This window comes from Sinocyclocheilus rhinocerous, unplaced genomic scaffold, assembly GCF_001515625.1.
Source record: "Sinocyclocheilus rhinocerous isolate Xijiao unplaced genomic scaffold, SAMN03320098_v1.1 scaffold115, whole genome shotgun sequence".
Taxonomy (NCBI): Eukaryota; Metazoa; Chordata; class Actinopteri; order Cypriniformes; family Cyprinidae; genus Sinocyclocheilus; species Sinocyclocheilus rhinocerous.
In genome coordinates this window covers 32,320-49,406 of record NW_015650001.1, presented here as the reverse complement: position 1 = coordinate 49,406, position 17,087 = coordinate 32,320, and the positions used below count along the sequence as shown (strand labels likewise).

The following is a 17,087-nucleotide window of genomic DNA, read 5'->3' as shown; positions in this document are numbered from 1 at the left end:
CATGCCATGCCGAATTGAGGCAGTAATTAAAGCAGAAGGAGACCCTACCAAGTTATTGAGTACATGTACAGTAAATGAACATACTTTCCAGAAGGCTAAAAATGTTTTTTTTATTGGTCTTATGGAGTATTCTAATTTGTTGAGATAGTGAGTTGGTGGGTTTTTGTTAAATGTGAGCCAAAATCATCACAATTAAAAGAACCAAAGACTTAAACTACTTCAGTCTGTGTGCATTGAATTTATTTAATACACGAGTTTCACAATTTGAGTTGAATTACTGAAATAAATGAACTTTTCCACGACATTCTAATTTATTGAGATGCACCTGTACCTGTATTGAAATAAACTTTGTAGGCCTTATTGGTTCCTTGTTTGCCACCTATTGCACCTATTGGTCAGAAATTATGCCAGTTTTTCCACTGTCTGCCTCTTTGCCATTTTGAATAAATGCTGTGAATGCTGTGCTTGCACAACACTTTGGTAAATGGTTTGTCTCTTTGATTTCTGTTATAGCTGGGGCTTGTTTGGCTCTGGGCTACTAAACTAAAAGTTGTGAATATAAACCCAACCTTGGGAGCTCTCTGCTCTTTGTTGTCCTTTAAATCTTTGTGCTGAACGATGACACTGTAATCGCAGATTACAACTGTATTTCATTCACTGACTGTGAAATCAAGAAGCACTATCAGTGAGAAGACAAGACCTTCTACCAAATTTTGCTACAAGTTTGATTGCAACATATAATTATTGCTGTTAATAGTGTTAATCGTCTGTTTGATTGTCATTAACTGAATTTTACCATACATTTCTGCCATATGTACATCAATTTGACATAGTCACCACTGACAAGCTACTACTAAATATATTGTAGAAACTTAATTTTCAGTAAAGCTGCTTTGCAACTATTTGTATTGTGAAAAGCGCTATACAAATAAACTTGAATTCAATTCAATCTTCTATAGAAAAGGTTTCACAACTCACACTCTCATTGATTTTATATTTCCAGATTTTCTCAAACCAACTCTGACTGTTGAGCCACAGAGTTCATTGTCCACTGGAGACTCAGTTACTCTGAGATGTGAGGTGGATCAGTCATGGGATGAATGGGAGTTTATCTGGAGTAAAGACTCAAACACTGAATCTACTGAAGCTGCAAATAAAACAATCGATTCAGTGAAAGTCTCTGATGGAGGAGAGTACAGGTGCAGAGCACGAAGAAGTGGACTTTACACAAATTACAGTGAACCAGTAACAGTGACAATATACGGCAAGTATTTTCATCAAATAATGATCTGCTCAGAGAACACAATGAAAATAATTCACAAGACACTGAATAAGTGACTATAACAGCTAGAGAACAACACTTCAGCCTAACCGGATTTAGCATGTGTGTTTTAAAATCAAGAAACTGATCATATAGTAAAAACAGCACATTATTTTCATTGTGAATTGTTGTCATTGTACAGAAAGCCCAAAGCCCAAAGTGAGCATTAAACCTGATCAACATGTATTCAGAGAAGAGACAGTCACTCTCAGATGTGACATTGATGGTGAAGCAGTCACTAGCTGGCAGTACAGCTGGTATAAAGACGGTTCAGTCAGTGTTTTTAGTGAACTACAGGAGCACACATTTTGGTTTGTCAGAATGTCTGACGCAGGTAATTACTCCTGTTATGGAGCAGAGAGAGGAGGATCACGAACATCAAACATCAGTGATGCAGTTACACTGACAGTATCAGGTGAGTTTCATCTTTTCTTCATATATACACACGTTTACACGTGGTTAATGAGCGATGTCTCTATTTCAGATAAACCCACAGTTTTAAGTGTTTCTCCACAGAAGTGGTTGACTGAAGGAGATCCAGTGACTCTGATCTGTGAGGTTAAAGGCTCCTCTTCAGGCTGGACATTCAGCTTGTGTGTAACTGTTTCATCAGGTAAGATATAATGTGCTTCATGTGGTAACATCTGAATGAACTGGTTTCATCAAAAAAATATTATAGAGAATAAAAAGCAAACAGATAAACTTGTCTGAATGCTGATTATACCAACAAAGGTAATTTAAAAGTCTCATGTAAATATAACTCCTATTTTCTTGAGGTAACTCTACACTTTCACTTTATACAGACTACAGAAGTCATCATTATAAGACTCTCAGACAGCAGCAGTGGAGCTGGAGGAAACTACACGGTCAGTTCTGCTGCTCTAAATCGCACAGGAGTTTATGTGTGCAGAGCAAAGAGAGGAAAACCAGTCTATGACACATGGAACAGCAACACACAGTTAATATGGGTGTAAGATCATGTAAAATTTTATAAGGGAATTAATTATTATTATTTTAGCTCAGGTTTTGAGAGGAATCGAATCTGAAGATTCGATGTCAACCTGATTAGAACTGATTTAAAATTTGATAGTTTACACTTTATCAACGGTTCGTCCAGCGAGACGTTAACGTCCGTGTATTTTAACAATTATGGAACCCTGCCGGTATGCCAACCCTGCCGGTGTTCCAGGGCGCAGCGGTCTCCGGCGAGCGCTTCTCTCAGTTACCGCCCGGAAACGTAGCGGTACTAAGAGGCTTGCAACCTCCACGGAGGTCTCTAGAGCAGCTAGTACGGTCGTCCCCTTTCGGTTAGCCGCTTCAGGGCGCCGAGCTAGCTGCTCTAGGCGCACCAGAGGCCTGTCTCGCGAGACTGGTTCCCTTAGGAGGTCACCTGGCGGTGTGGGAGCCCCTGCCAAGTGTGCTTCATTGGGTCCTGCCCCGAGCAGGCTCTGGTCTAGTCTTCCTATCGCCACCTCCGCGGAGGTCTCTAGAGCAGCAGGCTCGGTTGTCCCCTGCCGGTCCGCCGTTACTACTGCCAAATGTGTCTCAGTGGGTCCTGCATACTGTAGAGAAGGGCTACAGAATCCAGTTTGGTTCTCCTCCGCCTCGTTTCAACGGGTTTACACCCATGCTGGTGGGCCCCGAGCAGGCTGAGGCCTTACATGGGTCACTGGTGAGTTCAAACTGAATCACAAGGCTGCTATTGAATTGTGTCAATGGAGAAAGATGCTTTCTCTACTAGCAGGGGTTAAATCAACGGTGGAGGCAGGGGTCAGCTGCAACTCGGGCACACACAGACATTTTCATTATTTCAGTGAAAAATTAGTTTAACAATAATGTACTGGACTGTTTTATTGCCCACAACACAACTGAATGCAATTAATTTGTACTTAATTAGAATTGAGATAATGGTGGATTAAATCAAATAATTAAATAATAATGGTTTCTCCAAAGGTTTTTTCTTCAAGTACTAACACTTCATGAAGTTGTCTCAGTTGTCTTCGGCTTGCTTGCTGATGGCATAATTACAAATATGTTACAAATATGTTATTTTGTTTTGAAACAGTGTACATTGTGTAAAGTGTTATATCAATAAAACTGTCTTGATTTCCAAATTGTAACTGAAACTGTCTTCTCAGGTGTTTCTCCTCCAGTCTTTCTGATCGTCAGTCCCAGCAGAACTCAACACTTCACATCAGTCTCTCTCTCTCTGAGCTGTAAGGACCAGAGCAACTCTGATAGATGGAGAGTGAGAAGATACACAGACAGAGTGGGGCTGTTTGATTGTTCATCACGCTGGGGATCACAAAAAGGAAATTATTATTATTATTATTATTATTATTATTATTATTAAATATTTGTTACCATATAGTTGCCATATACTATTTACAATCAGCACACATTTCCTCTTTTTCTGTAGCTGGTGTGATTCTTGAGAGTCCTGTTCATCCTGTGACTGAAGGAGATACTCTGACTCTGCACTGTTTATATGAACATTCAACCCCACCAAACCTCAGAGCTAATTTCTATAAAGATGGATCAATCATCCAGAATCAAACTACAGAGATGATCATCTCTACTCTCTCAAAGTCACATGAGGGTTTCTACTACTGCAAACACCCAGAGAGAGGAGAGTCACCCAAGAGCTGGATCTCAGTCAGAGGTGATGCTGTACATCAATAAATACTATTCAAATGTTTCTGTATCATTTACAGCACTCATCTAAATGTAAAATCTATGTATCTCAGCTTCCTCCAGAACATCAAGTTCTGATGATCTCAATCCCATGATAATTGGAGTGACTGCAGGACTGATTTTCACATTTTTGATCATCGTCTTCTTGGTCCTGCTGTGGCGCTACAGAAACAACAAAGGTTCATCATCTGCCATATTAAAATTCAATGACACATTTGCAGACACTAACTTTGTTTCTAAACCTTGTGAGCTGCCATCCTACAACAGCATTATGCTGGTTGTCTGGTCTCCAAACCTGTTAAAGCTGGTATGTTGTCTGGTTTTAGAAGCTTTCTGGGCAGTTTTCATCTGGACAGGCTGGGGGCTTAGGCTAAAACGTATTGAAAAAAAATTCATGCCACCAATATTTAAATCAACTGTCATGTAGAGTTGAGTCCTCCATCTTCTCCGATATGTGTATCATGCACATATTTACTGTGTATGTAAAGTGCTCTAAATTAGACAATTATTTGATTCCATTTGAGTTACAGTAGGATGCAACCTATTAAGACAGCAGACAGTGAAGCAAATTACTGTTTTTAACAAATCCATAATGTGATAAATAAAAGCATGCCACTAAACACTCTGTCACTCTCAAACATGTTGTAACGAATCAGTCCACTGAAGGCGAGCGTAGTGAGAACCCAAGTGCAGTTTTATTCAAACAAGGTGAAATCCAAAATCCAAACATAATCCAAACAAGATACACAGACTTGACTTGACGAGGCATGAACAGACTTGACTAGGCATGAACAGATTTAACGAGGCACAAACAGACTAGACTCATCGACAGCAGGTTACAACTTCAATTCACAACATTACACATGTATGCATGAAGGAGATTAAAAGTCGATTTTAAAACTTTTACATAATCATTGTGTGTTTGACTAGGTGTAAGATCTCAGTCTCCCTCTAGAGTCTGTCAACAGCAGAACAGCAGTCAAACATCAGAGCAGAACCAGAGTGAAGCGGGAAACAACACACTGCTGTCTGGTCAGTCTTTACCTGTTAACCAAAAGTAAACACCCATAAATCTTTACAAGCTGTGATTGAAGACACTTAGAAATAACTTTCAACTGACAAGACAGATCTGACTAAATAATTTATAAAGTGTAATATGATATTTGTGTAACTGACATTTATATTTCAATAAGATGTAATTTGGTTTTATTTAATTATCAGTAATGCATAACAAAATATATCATATGTAATTTAGAATGTTAATAGCACAATAAATATTTAGCTGAGTGCTTTATCTTCTTAAGTCAGTGTCAATATGGAAACAATATATATATATTTTTTTTTCTTAAATTAATAAGATGCATGACAAAAGGTTTATTAGGTAACACTTTACAGTAAGGGTACATGAATTACTATGAATTCATGCATACATTAATGTGTGAATTATGAATTACTTCATGCATTAATATCTCATGAATTATCACTAACTAACATGAGTTCAAAGTATTTCATTCATGACTTCATGGATGAACAACACCTTAATTAAGACATTAAGTAAGGTGAGTACATCATCATGATTTATGATTTATTACGCATGATCATGATGTTTTCTTTGTTTACAAAAAAACAAGGGCTTTACTATCCATTGTGGATAAAGCTATGTGTATGGTACATGATTCAAAAAAGCATTATTTCGTGCATGGAGTCATTAATGAAATACTTTGAACTCATGTTAGTTCCTGATAATTCATGAGATATTAATGCATAAAGTAATGCATAGTTCACACATTAATTTATGCATGAATTCATGGTAATTCATGTACCCTTACCGTAAAGTGTTACAGTTTATTATTATTGGGAATTAATCCATGCATCAATTTATTACAGGAACTGCTCATATTTATGACTCTGTTGATGCAACAATTAATAAAGACTTCAGCACAGGTAACTAATGATGTTACAGAAATTACTTATGTAATGTTGATCATTTAATAAGGCAGTAGTTCTTTTCTAAATACTCAAATCCATCTTTGTTTTTCATTTCACTGTGTCATTTAAAACAAATGTCTTATTCCTTTCTTTGTTGTTCACTGTAGATAGTGTAAGCGGACCTACTGACGTCACCTATGATGAGATTGAACTCAAATCTACAGAGAAACAGAAGAAAAATAAAGAAAACAAAGGTAAACTGAAACAATGGTTTTATGATCAGCAGCGCTAAAGACCTCTGGGGTAAAAAGCCCCTTTTATTTAAATTTCTCCTACATCAGTAAACAGCAACAAAAACCACCACAGTATTTTTCTAAACACCTGTTTGTGGCTGTTCACTGTGAAATTCACCTGATCCTAAAGGTCATTGCAGTATGTTGATTTCGAGGTAATTTGGTAAAAATAAATTATTTTATTATCTCTGTAGAAGCTGTAGAGATATTATAAAAATATTGATGTATTTCATATCACTGTTGAACACACAGTAAGCACTGTGTGATATTAATGTTACTGTTGGCATCTTTTAGGGAAAACCAGTGAAGGTTCTGACACTGTTTACTCTAAACTGAACCTGGTGTAAAGTAAAAACATCAGTCACAATTCACAAAGTGCCACTGAAAACTGCATCTACAAGCATCATTGACAATCTAAGAATAAAACGAAATGTGAAAAAATTAAAGTTGTAGCATTTTAAATTCATTTCTATATTCTCAGGTACTGGATCTAGTGCTGTGACATATGCTCAGGTTAAATAAGTGCATGGAGAAGAAACTTTCAATCCCAGGATGCTGATGAGTTTAGGTTGAGAAGTGCTGGAGAATGAGCAGGATCATCAGTGCTTTATCATTTTTGTGATACTGAGCAATTGATAGCAATAGATTTATCAGTACTAAATATTAGTGACGCAATCCTTCATGTGCTTCAATAGCTATGCATGCTAATCTCTGAAAAGAAGAGAGCTGATTATGGTCACATGACATGAACAAACCAATGGGAAACAAGACACATGACTAAGACAACCAATCAGAACATGATACAATGAACAAGAGAACCAATGGCATGAATACATGAGGGCAAGGGAAGCATGACACAAACAGGGACCATGATTAAACTCCAAAATAAAAGACATGAAAACATGAACAAGAAACACAACCCAAAACACCACATTACACATGGTAACATCAGGGAATTTTAAAATTGTGATTTTCAATTCTGGAAAAATAATGGAAATGTTCTAAGTCAGAAAAAGTTGTGTTATAAAAGTATATAGTGAATGTTGGATTTTCTGGCTATTTTAAGCTCTAAAATATTTAATTGATTATAAACACCTCTATGTGAGTCTAATTTTTTACAACAACTGAAAGAAAAGAAAAGAAAAAAGTGGAAAGCAATTAATTGGTCAGGTTTTGGCTTCTGTTGTAGCTTGCTTGTTGCTTTATTGTAGAAATTAGAACAATTGTTCACAATTATACTTAACTGTAGTTTTGCTGTAATATTCATACTGTTTGTCTTTATTACAATAAATCAATAGTGTCTGACATTTCCCATCAGGGAATGATGTCTCAAACCAGTTTTTAGCCATAAAGACAGCAGTGCCATTTGATTGTGAAAATTTGTCAACTACATCCAAAACATCCCAATAACCCTCACATTTCTTTTAAAGAGACATTAAAATTCACAAAACAGCCCCGAGGGAGCAGGTTTTCCCCCACAAAATAGAATAGGGTTGCCAAATTGTGTTTTTGACATCATGTATCCGTTAACTTCTTCCGCCTTTTCTGAAATCCCTCCAGCCATATATTTAAACATGAACACATTTTAAAAGCACCTAAGTATCTGACAAACTCTGTGTGACCAGATAACAAAGAAAGGTTCGGAGTGTATTATCCATCTAAAAATTTTAATCCAATCAAATCCACAGATTTTGGATCTTGGCTTTATCTGTGAGCTGTGAGTGAGGTGTTTCAATGCGCAGATGACATGACTGAGCAGTGAAGATTTCTGATGTTCATGCGGCGGCAACTGCAGCTGCCCGGTCAGCAAGGGCTCATCCTTCAGTCTCACCTCTTAGTGAGAAAACCACTCTGCTGCCAACCTGCTCCAAAGTCATGCATAATGGAAGTCAGTGTAGATGTTAGCTGTTGTGCTGTTTGCCAGCTGACATTTAAGAGAAACCAAATATTATTTTCTCTTTCATAGATTAACATACGTAGATGTAAGCAATGAAAAATATTTGCATATATACCTAGTGCAAGTGCTACCCGTCTCAATTCTTCAAAATCTATTCCAGCCTCAGGAGTCCAGTCACTGAGCACTGAACTTAACAAAGTGAAGAAAACTGTTCAATGCTGTATTTCCTCTGCATAACTTTGAATTCAACTACGCCTATAGTTACATCCTCAAAGAGAATCTCAGCTTTTGAATAGTTCCTGAAATTAAACATGTTCTAGCATCTCACAACAGCTAGATGTTACTGAATACACCGTACTGATGTTAAAAGATCAAAATCTTTCTAAATATTTTCACAAACACTAGTGATGAAATAGCGGTTACATTGTTAAACCCTGAAAATAACTAGTAGCATTGACCATTCGCAGAGTCAATTACAGAAATCTCTCAAATGACCAGTTTCTCCCTTCATTGATTTTTTTTGTAAAATAGTCTGATGAAATCAGGTTATTCTTGAGGCTCAGAGGCTGAGGCATGATGATTATTTTCAGGGGTTTAGTTACTTTGTGTCTCTTTTCCACTCAGCTGTTGTCTTTCAAGCTGATAAAACAACAGGTGCAAGATTTTAACTCCCCAAATTTTAGAACATAATAAATATAGCATATAAATATTTATATATCAATATAAATTACAAAGATGTCTGCAGGAGTCTTTCTCATTAATGAATGAATGAATGAATATACTGTAAAAGAAAGTAAAACAAATGTATGGTTGCTCTTGAAACAAAACTACAAAGAATCCTTCAATCCTGCTACAACATCCCTGTAGAAAACTTGCATGTTAATCAGTGTCACATTTTCTGAAAACATGCTACAAGATTATCTACATGATTTCCTGTAACACATGAGGTACAATTGTATGTTTTTAATCTGTCCTGATCTTTCTAAAGATCTGACTGCAGGTTTCAGGAAGTCTTGAGGCTTTAACACAGTCTATGTCTTTACCTGTCTGTCATCATTCAGTCAGTATGGAGCTCAGTCAACTTCCTCTTGTGCTCTGTGAGTATTATTCTCTCTATGTATTCCATGCATTTTAATATGTTAATTGCTATTATATTATAAAAAAGGATCAAGTTATTTAGTGTTTCTGGATTTTTCTTTTCTTTTCTTGCTGCTCTCTGAGTTTCAAATCCAGGTCTAGTTCCTGATGTATGAGAGAAAGATGAGTTTGAGAGAGTAATTGTGCAGTTAGTGCACAGTTAGTTCACAATTACTCACTACACAATTAGTGAGAGTTGCCTTTATTCTTCTGCTTGTGATCAGACTGTTGCCTTGAACAGATTTCTTGAACAGATTTCTCTGCTATGACCAAATCTGTAAAATATCAGTCAGATATTTTAATGTTTATCTGGACACATATATAGTCACCAATATACACAATATCTTAATATGTGTTAATATTTATAATTATCGTTGTTTTATTTCGACTGAAACCCTGTCTAGACAGATCAAAATGTATTTATTTATTTATATTTAACCAGATCATCATCTCTACTCATACCGATGCCATTAGCTCTACACAAATTATAAGATGACTTAAAATACACAGTTGATCAGCTACATGTTCAAATTGTAATGAATTTTCCTCTTTTTGTTTTTTTTTTGTTTTGTTTTAATTGTTTTTAGTGCTGATTTAAAACATCCACTCTGGACAGACTGAAAGTGAGTGAATTTGAAGAAAAAAAACATAAAACATTTTTTGATATATATATTTCATCACATATGAGCGATTCTACGGTAACTGTTACAAACCAACTGAGAGTTGAGAAATTACATACATTTGATAGTGATTATAAATGCACCCTTTTAACAAGAAAAGTTTTTTATGTGACAGTTCTGATCTGTGACATGAAAAAAAAATCATATATATTTCTTACATTCCCATTGATTTCAAAATCAAAACAGTGAGAGACAAGATCTTCTGTTGAAAAATTCCCAGTGATTGCATATTGACGTCTTCGACTATAACAGATGTGACATTGATGGTGAAGCAATCACTAGCTGGCAGTACAGCTGGTATAAAGACGGTTCAGTCAGTGTTTTCAGTGAACTACAGGAACACACATTTGGGTTTGTCAGAATGTCTGACGCAGGTAAATACTCCTGTTATGGAAGAGAGACTGAAGTATCACGAACATCAAACATCAGTGATGCAGTTACACTGACAGTATCAGGTGAGTTTCATCATCTTTTTGACATATACAGTCATGTGAAAAAGTTAGGACACCCTAATGAATTCCATGGTTTTCTGTATCAGGACATAATAAAAAATTACCTGTTCCTTGGCAGATCCTAAAATTTGGAAAATGAACAACATCACATGACATATCACACCATGTTATTAATTAACAAAAATTCAGCCAAAATGGAAAAGCCATGTGTGACAAAGTTAGGACACACTTTGATTCAGTTGCCTGCAGATCCACTTTTAGCAGCAATAACTTGAAGTAATAATTTTCTGTATGACTTTGTCAGTCTCTCACATCGTTCTGAAGGAATATTGGCCCACTCTTCTTTACAACGTTGCTCCAGTTTATTGAGGTTTGTGGGTGTTTGTTTATGCACAGCTCTCACAGCATTTGAGTCAGGATGAGGTCTGGACTTGACTGGACTGGGCTTTTGCAACACCTTGATTCTCTTATTTTCAGCCGTTCTGTTGTAGATTTGCTGGTTTGCTTGGGATCATTGTCCTGTTGCATCACCCAGTCTTTAGCTGTCGAACGGATGGCCTCACATTTGACTCTAGAATACTTTGGTATACAGAGGAGTTCATGGTTGACTCAATGACTGTGAGGTGACCAGGTCCTGTGGCTACAAAACAAGCCCAAAATCATCAGCCCTCCATCAGCATGTGTGACTTTTGGTATGAGGTGTTTGTGCTGATATGCTCTTTAGGTTTTCACCAAACGTGGCGCTGTGCATTATGGCAAAACATCTCCACTTTGGTCTCATCTGTTCAAAGGACATTGTTCTAGAAGTCTCATGGTTTGTTCAGATGCAACTTTGCAAACCTAAACCGTGCTGCCATGTTCTTTATAGATAGAAGAGGCATTCTTCTGGAAACTCTTCCATACATGCCATACTTGTCCCATATTTTTCTAGTTGTACTGTCATGAACTTTATGATTTGACATGTTAACTGAGGCCTGCGGAGTCTGCAGTGAAGTTCTTGGGTTGTCTGCCATTTCTCTGAGCGTTACACAGTCTGATCTTGGGGTGAATTTCCTGGGACATCCACTCCTGGGTAGATTGGTGTCTGTTTTGAATGTCTTCCACTTCTGAATAACCTTCCTCACTGTGGAATGATGGATTTCAAATTGTTTGGAAATGGCACATTACTCTTCCCAGATTGATGGCATCAAGAATTGCTTCTTTAATCATTGCTGATGTCTGTCTTACCTCCTTGGCATAGTGTTAACACACACCTGAAGGCTCCAGAGCAGCAAACTGCCAAAACTTCTGCTTTTATAGAGGTGCTCACACTTGCTGATGATCAGTTAATCAAAGGTATTTGATTAGCAGTGCCTGACTGCTACTTACCCTCTTAATTCCTATGTTAACAGTAAGGGTGTCCTAACTTTGTCACACGTGGCTTTTCCATCTCTGCTTTATTTTTGTTAAATAAATAATGACACAGTGCAATATGTCGTGTTGTTGTTCATCTGAGGTTTTGTTTTCAAAATTTTAAGACCTGCCAAGGGAATCGACGTATGTTTCCTCTGTTTCTGTAATTGGTGTGATTCTGTAGAGTCCTGTTCATCCTGTGACTAAAGGAGATACTCTGACTCTGCGCTGTTTATATCCATATACAAGCCTACCAAACCTCAGAGCTGATTTCTATAAAGATGGATCACTCATCCAGAATCAAACTACAGAGATGATCATCTCTACTGTCTCAAAGTCACATGAGGGTTTCTACTACTGCAAACACCCAGAGAGAGGAGAGTCACCCAAGAGCTGGATCTCAGTTAGAGGTGAAAGTCAATGAAACTGTGAGCCGGTTTATTTCTTCATATGCTCTTGTTCAGATAGAGCGCTTGATAAAGTGCTTGTGTGTCTTTTTTTCAGTGTCTCATTCAGAATCTCAGATCTCTGTCCTCCACACACTTAGTTCTGTACTGGCAGTTTGTCCATATCTGCTAGTGACAGTCGTGCTGATCTTCAAATGCTGCAGGATGAGAGGTAAATGTATGTCTGGTTTATTACGCTAAATTCATTATATTCAGTGAAATACCAAACTGGTCATTATTATCATTAATAATGTGTAGCTTGTCATCCTTTGGGTTTGTAGGATGCTTACTAAAGCTGATTTGAAACAGCATTTATTGTGAAAATTGCTGTAATACAAACCAGTTAAATTTAATCTATAATTGAATAAAGTCTTCTACTGTTTATATTTTACTCTACAAATACACATCTTTCCTCACTGACAAAGACATTATTTTTTTGTTTTGTCTTTTCTAGTCAAATTTGTTTTTAAATAGTTGAAAGGTTATGGTAGGTAGTTAATAAAAAACAATAAACATAAAGAGAAAAAAAACATACATACCTGTTCACGTAAATGCTTGGTAACACTTTATAATAACTTTCATTAATAAATCATTAACAAACATTATGTAATGCTTTACGGATCATTAGTTCATATATATATATTCACATATCTAGAAATGTGAAATATGAATGTGCTTGTTAATGTTTACTAATAAATGTATTAAACATTACATAATAATTAACATTTCATATAAATTAAAATGCTTACAAATGTCATTAAACTGCTTTGTTGTTTTGTGTGTATTTAACAGTTACAACTTCAATCTGATATTAATCTGTTGTGAACTTGTGATGGTGTGAAAACTTCAGCTTCATCCTGGAATCTCTCAGTATCTCTTTCACATGTTCAGGCTGAATGCTTGCTTACTGTAAAAGTCACGTTTTGGGAGTGACTCATTTTGGCATCTCTCATTTGTCAAAGTCAACATGAACCAGCATCTCAACACATTTGACTTCCCAGTGAAACGGGATATTCAACAAGAAAACGTGTAGGGAAGAACTTAATTTGATCCATCAGGAATTAACTGGAATGTACACAATCGCTGTTACATACAGTTTGTATTTTCTTTGGAATAGCTAAGAAATTAAATAAGGCACATTTTATTTTCATATTGATTTTAATAAGAGACATGGATGTCAATCTGTATAACACCTAATTTTTTAAAATAAATGACTCTCTGAGGCCTGACAACACACTGACTGAACTGAAGTGTTTGTTCGTAAAGTTTTGAAAAGCTTATCTTACAGAAATCAACTTATCCATTTAAGGGTGATATTTGCCCCCTTCATGCTTCATTACTGTTACAAACCCCTATTTAAATTAGCCAGAAAGGGGAACGCAACATAAATAAGTGTAACAGAGGTATTTTTTAAGGGACTTTTGTCCAAGTCATCGCCAGTCATCGCAAGTCATTTCTTCAATTTCATCGTTGCTACAGACTGGTACAAACGTTCACTGCACATATACACACATTAACTCTTTACTGATATAGACTGAACTGAATTGAGAACTTGAACTAGGTAATTGAACTGGGTTTGGTGTGAAAATTGAATCATCTGTTGAATCACAAGAGTCATTTCAGAGTTCATTTGAATTGAGTTGTCAGGGATTCCACGCAGTCACAACCACCTCAGTCACCACAGTCACCAGTCACGACTCTCACCAGATCACAATCACCCGATTACTGATCACCCGCACCTGCAGCCTGCAATCAGCACTCCTTCAGGAAGTGAGCTTCTCACTCCTTCAGGAAGTGAGCTTCACTCCTTGGGGAAGTTGTGGCCTAATGGTTAGAGAGTTGGACTCGTAACCCAAAGGTTGCGGGTTCGAGTCTCGTACCGGCAGGGATTGTAGGTGGGGGGAGTGAATGTACAGCGCTCTCTCCCACCTTCAATACCACGACTGAGGTGCCCTTGAGCAAGGCACCGAACCCCCAACTGCTCCCCGGGCGCTGCAGCATAAATGGGCTCCGGGTGTGTGTTCACGGTGTGTGTGTGTTCACTGCTGTGTGTGTGCACTTTGGATGGGTTAAATGCAGAGCACTAATTCCAAGTATGGGTCACCAGTATGGGTCACCATACTTGGCCACATGTCACGTCACGTCACTTTCATAAGCACACTCCACTCAAGACACTCATCGCCCGGTCTACCGTTCACATACCTGAACTAGCCTGACTCTCCCTACTTACCTGCATGTGCTTACCTATAGATACACCAGATACACCTTCAATCCTGTTCTCCTCAGCTCCAGCCATATCCAGTCAAACCTGCAGAAGACCCAGCATCAGCGATCTCAGCTAAGAACCACAGAACTGTCTATAGTGTTTCTGCTCACCTGTTCTCAACCACTACTCATCCATCAATCACGTCTGTCAATAAACATATCTGTGTGTTCACTTACCTCTTGTCTCCGGCCTGTGTTGTGATATGAGTCAAGAGTTATTTCTGAGTTTATTTGAAGTGAATCATTTGTGAACTGATTGTTATTCCAGAGGTGTTATACACAGGTTTGATGGTTAAACAATTGGTGGTGCACTACGAGTAAAGATTATAGTGACAACTTTATTTGAGGAACACTGTTTTATTAGTTTTTTTGGTCACACTTTATATTAGGTGGCCTTAACTACTATGTACTTACATCAAAAAATAAGTACATTGTACTTAGTGGTTAGGGACAGGTTTGATGGTATGGGTAGGTTTAAGGGTGGGTTAAGGTGTAAGGGATGGGTCAACAGTGTAATTATAAATGTAATTACAGAAATTAATAACAGATGTAACTACATATAGGTATTTTTAAAAACATAAGTACAATGTAAAAACATGTATGTACACTATAAGTGCATTGTATCAAATGATTCATTTAAATGTAAGTACATAGTAGTTAAGGCCACTTAATATAAAGTGGGACTGTTTTTTTTGTTTTTTTTTTTTTTCATGTCTTGTTCTGATCTTCTTTATCCTGCTGAAACACTGCAGAAGAAAAAACAGACATCCTAAAAAAGAGAAAAATAAATCTGATTAAATGTTAAAGTAAATCTTAAGAGTATTATTATTGTTGAACTTACCTTGGAGTAGGGGTGTCTCCCTTGCTCTGTTAGGTACCGGGGAGTGGGAATGTGAATTGTTACTGTTAAATTGCCTCACATATTTACACTTCAGGCAGCCACCGAATTAAAGGGGTCATATGATGCTATTTTAAAGATCATTATTTTGTGTATTTGGTGTAACAGAATATGTTGACATGCTTTAATGTTCAAAAAACACAGTATATTTCAAATACTGTACATTATTGTAGTTCCTCTATGCCCCGCCTCTCAAACATGTCGTTTTCTACAAAGTCCCTCTTCAAGCCCGAAAGGGGAACAGAGTCGCGTGACAGACACAGTGATGATGCTCGTATGTATTTGCAGTACACAAACCGCGATTAAGAAAGCTGACTCCACTGTGATGTGACCCTGTCTCTCTGTCTCACGCACACACACACGACGTGATACTATACACAGTGCAGAACTCCGCATTTGAACAGTCAATAGTAAATACTTACACAATTAAGAAAACATACTTACAGTAGCTGATTCAGAATAAGTGCCAGATTGTCATAGCAAAGTCAGAATTGACCCATTGTTTTTAGAAATAGCCTTTGCACAGTCAGCCTTGTAGGCTACTCTACTGCTGCATCAACACTACTGCGGTTCCTGAAACCACACCTTCTTTCTTTGCATGAACATTTGGGCAGCACTACGCAAATATTTCCACATCGTGACGTAGAGATGTGTGGGCGTGTTTGAATGAGGCGTTTTAGCCCGGTCTGGATCAGCCTTCTCTTTTAGATAGAATAAATCCTTTTGTGGGAGACTTTGAGCTTTGTTACTGCAGATCTTATACATGCACAAATAGCTACAAAACACACTAAAGAAAAGGAAAAATAGAAATGGCATCATATGACACCTTTAATACAAGCATTTGCAAACTTACCTGAAGCCACACTCTCTAGTCCCTTTAGTATATTATACAGCAGTGTAAGATAACACGTATACATAACATACACATTGAGACTCAAAGCACTGGGGTGGGGGACCAAGATGCTTTCCTCCTTAAGTCTTCCAAGGTAACATTAATTTCCCCTACTAAGCGGGCCCTAACGCACCCGTTACAGAAGGACACGTGAATCCAAGATATCATGCAAAAACATTTATTTAGATAACAAAACGAAACATAAAACAAAGGAAACACGTATCAAAACAAGAAAGGGAAACAATAATGTGTAACGCTTTAGATTACAGCCCGCAATGTACCGCGTAATTAAACAGAATTTACAGCGTACCTATTTGTAAATATAGAGTACCTCCACAGTACCTACTCGTAGGCAGGGCCGTCCTTAGCTGACGCGGGGCCTCAAGTGCGACTGTTGGTGCACTTGAGCTTCCGTATGTGGTTTGAGGCAAGTAGAATAAAATGTACTACAACATTTTTCTTAACAACTATGCAAACATACACCCTTGTTATATGTAGTTACTGTGTAAGTGTAACATCTGCGGGCTGTAATTTAAAGTGATCCCTTGTTACCCTCTTGTTACATGTAGTTACTAAGTAAGTGTAACATTAAACAACTTTAGTTATGCTACAATAGATATGTTTCAAAGTTATTAACAATTAACTATACATAGTCAAATGCAAGGTCCAAAGACCTTAAGTTAACAAAAAAAAAAATTCATTATTTAACAACATTTTAACAGATATTTTCCAAGAACAGAATGCAGAAAAAAACAAATTTGCAACCACTTATACAAAATAAAAAGAACAGT

At 37.2% G+C, this 17,087-nt stretch overlaps 1 pseudogene; it reads left to right on the top strand.

Moving 5' to 3' along the window:
* Nucleotides 1-1,183: 1,183 nt before the first annotated feature.
* LOC107711136 (uncharacterized) overlaps nt 1,184-17,087 on the top strand; it is a 20,239-nt pseudogene continuing 4,335 nt past the window's right edge.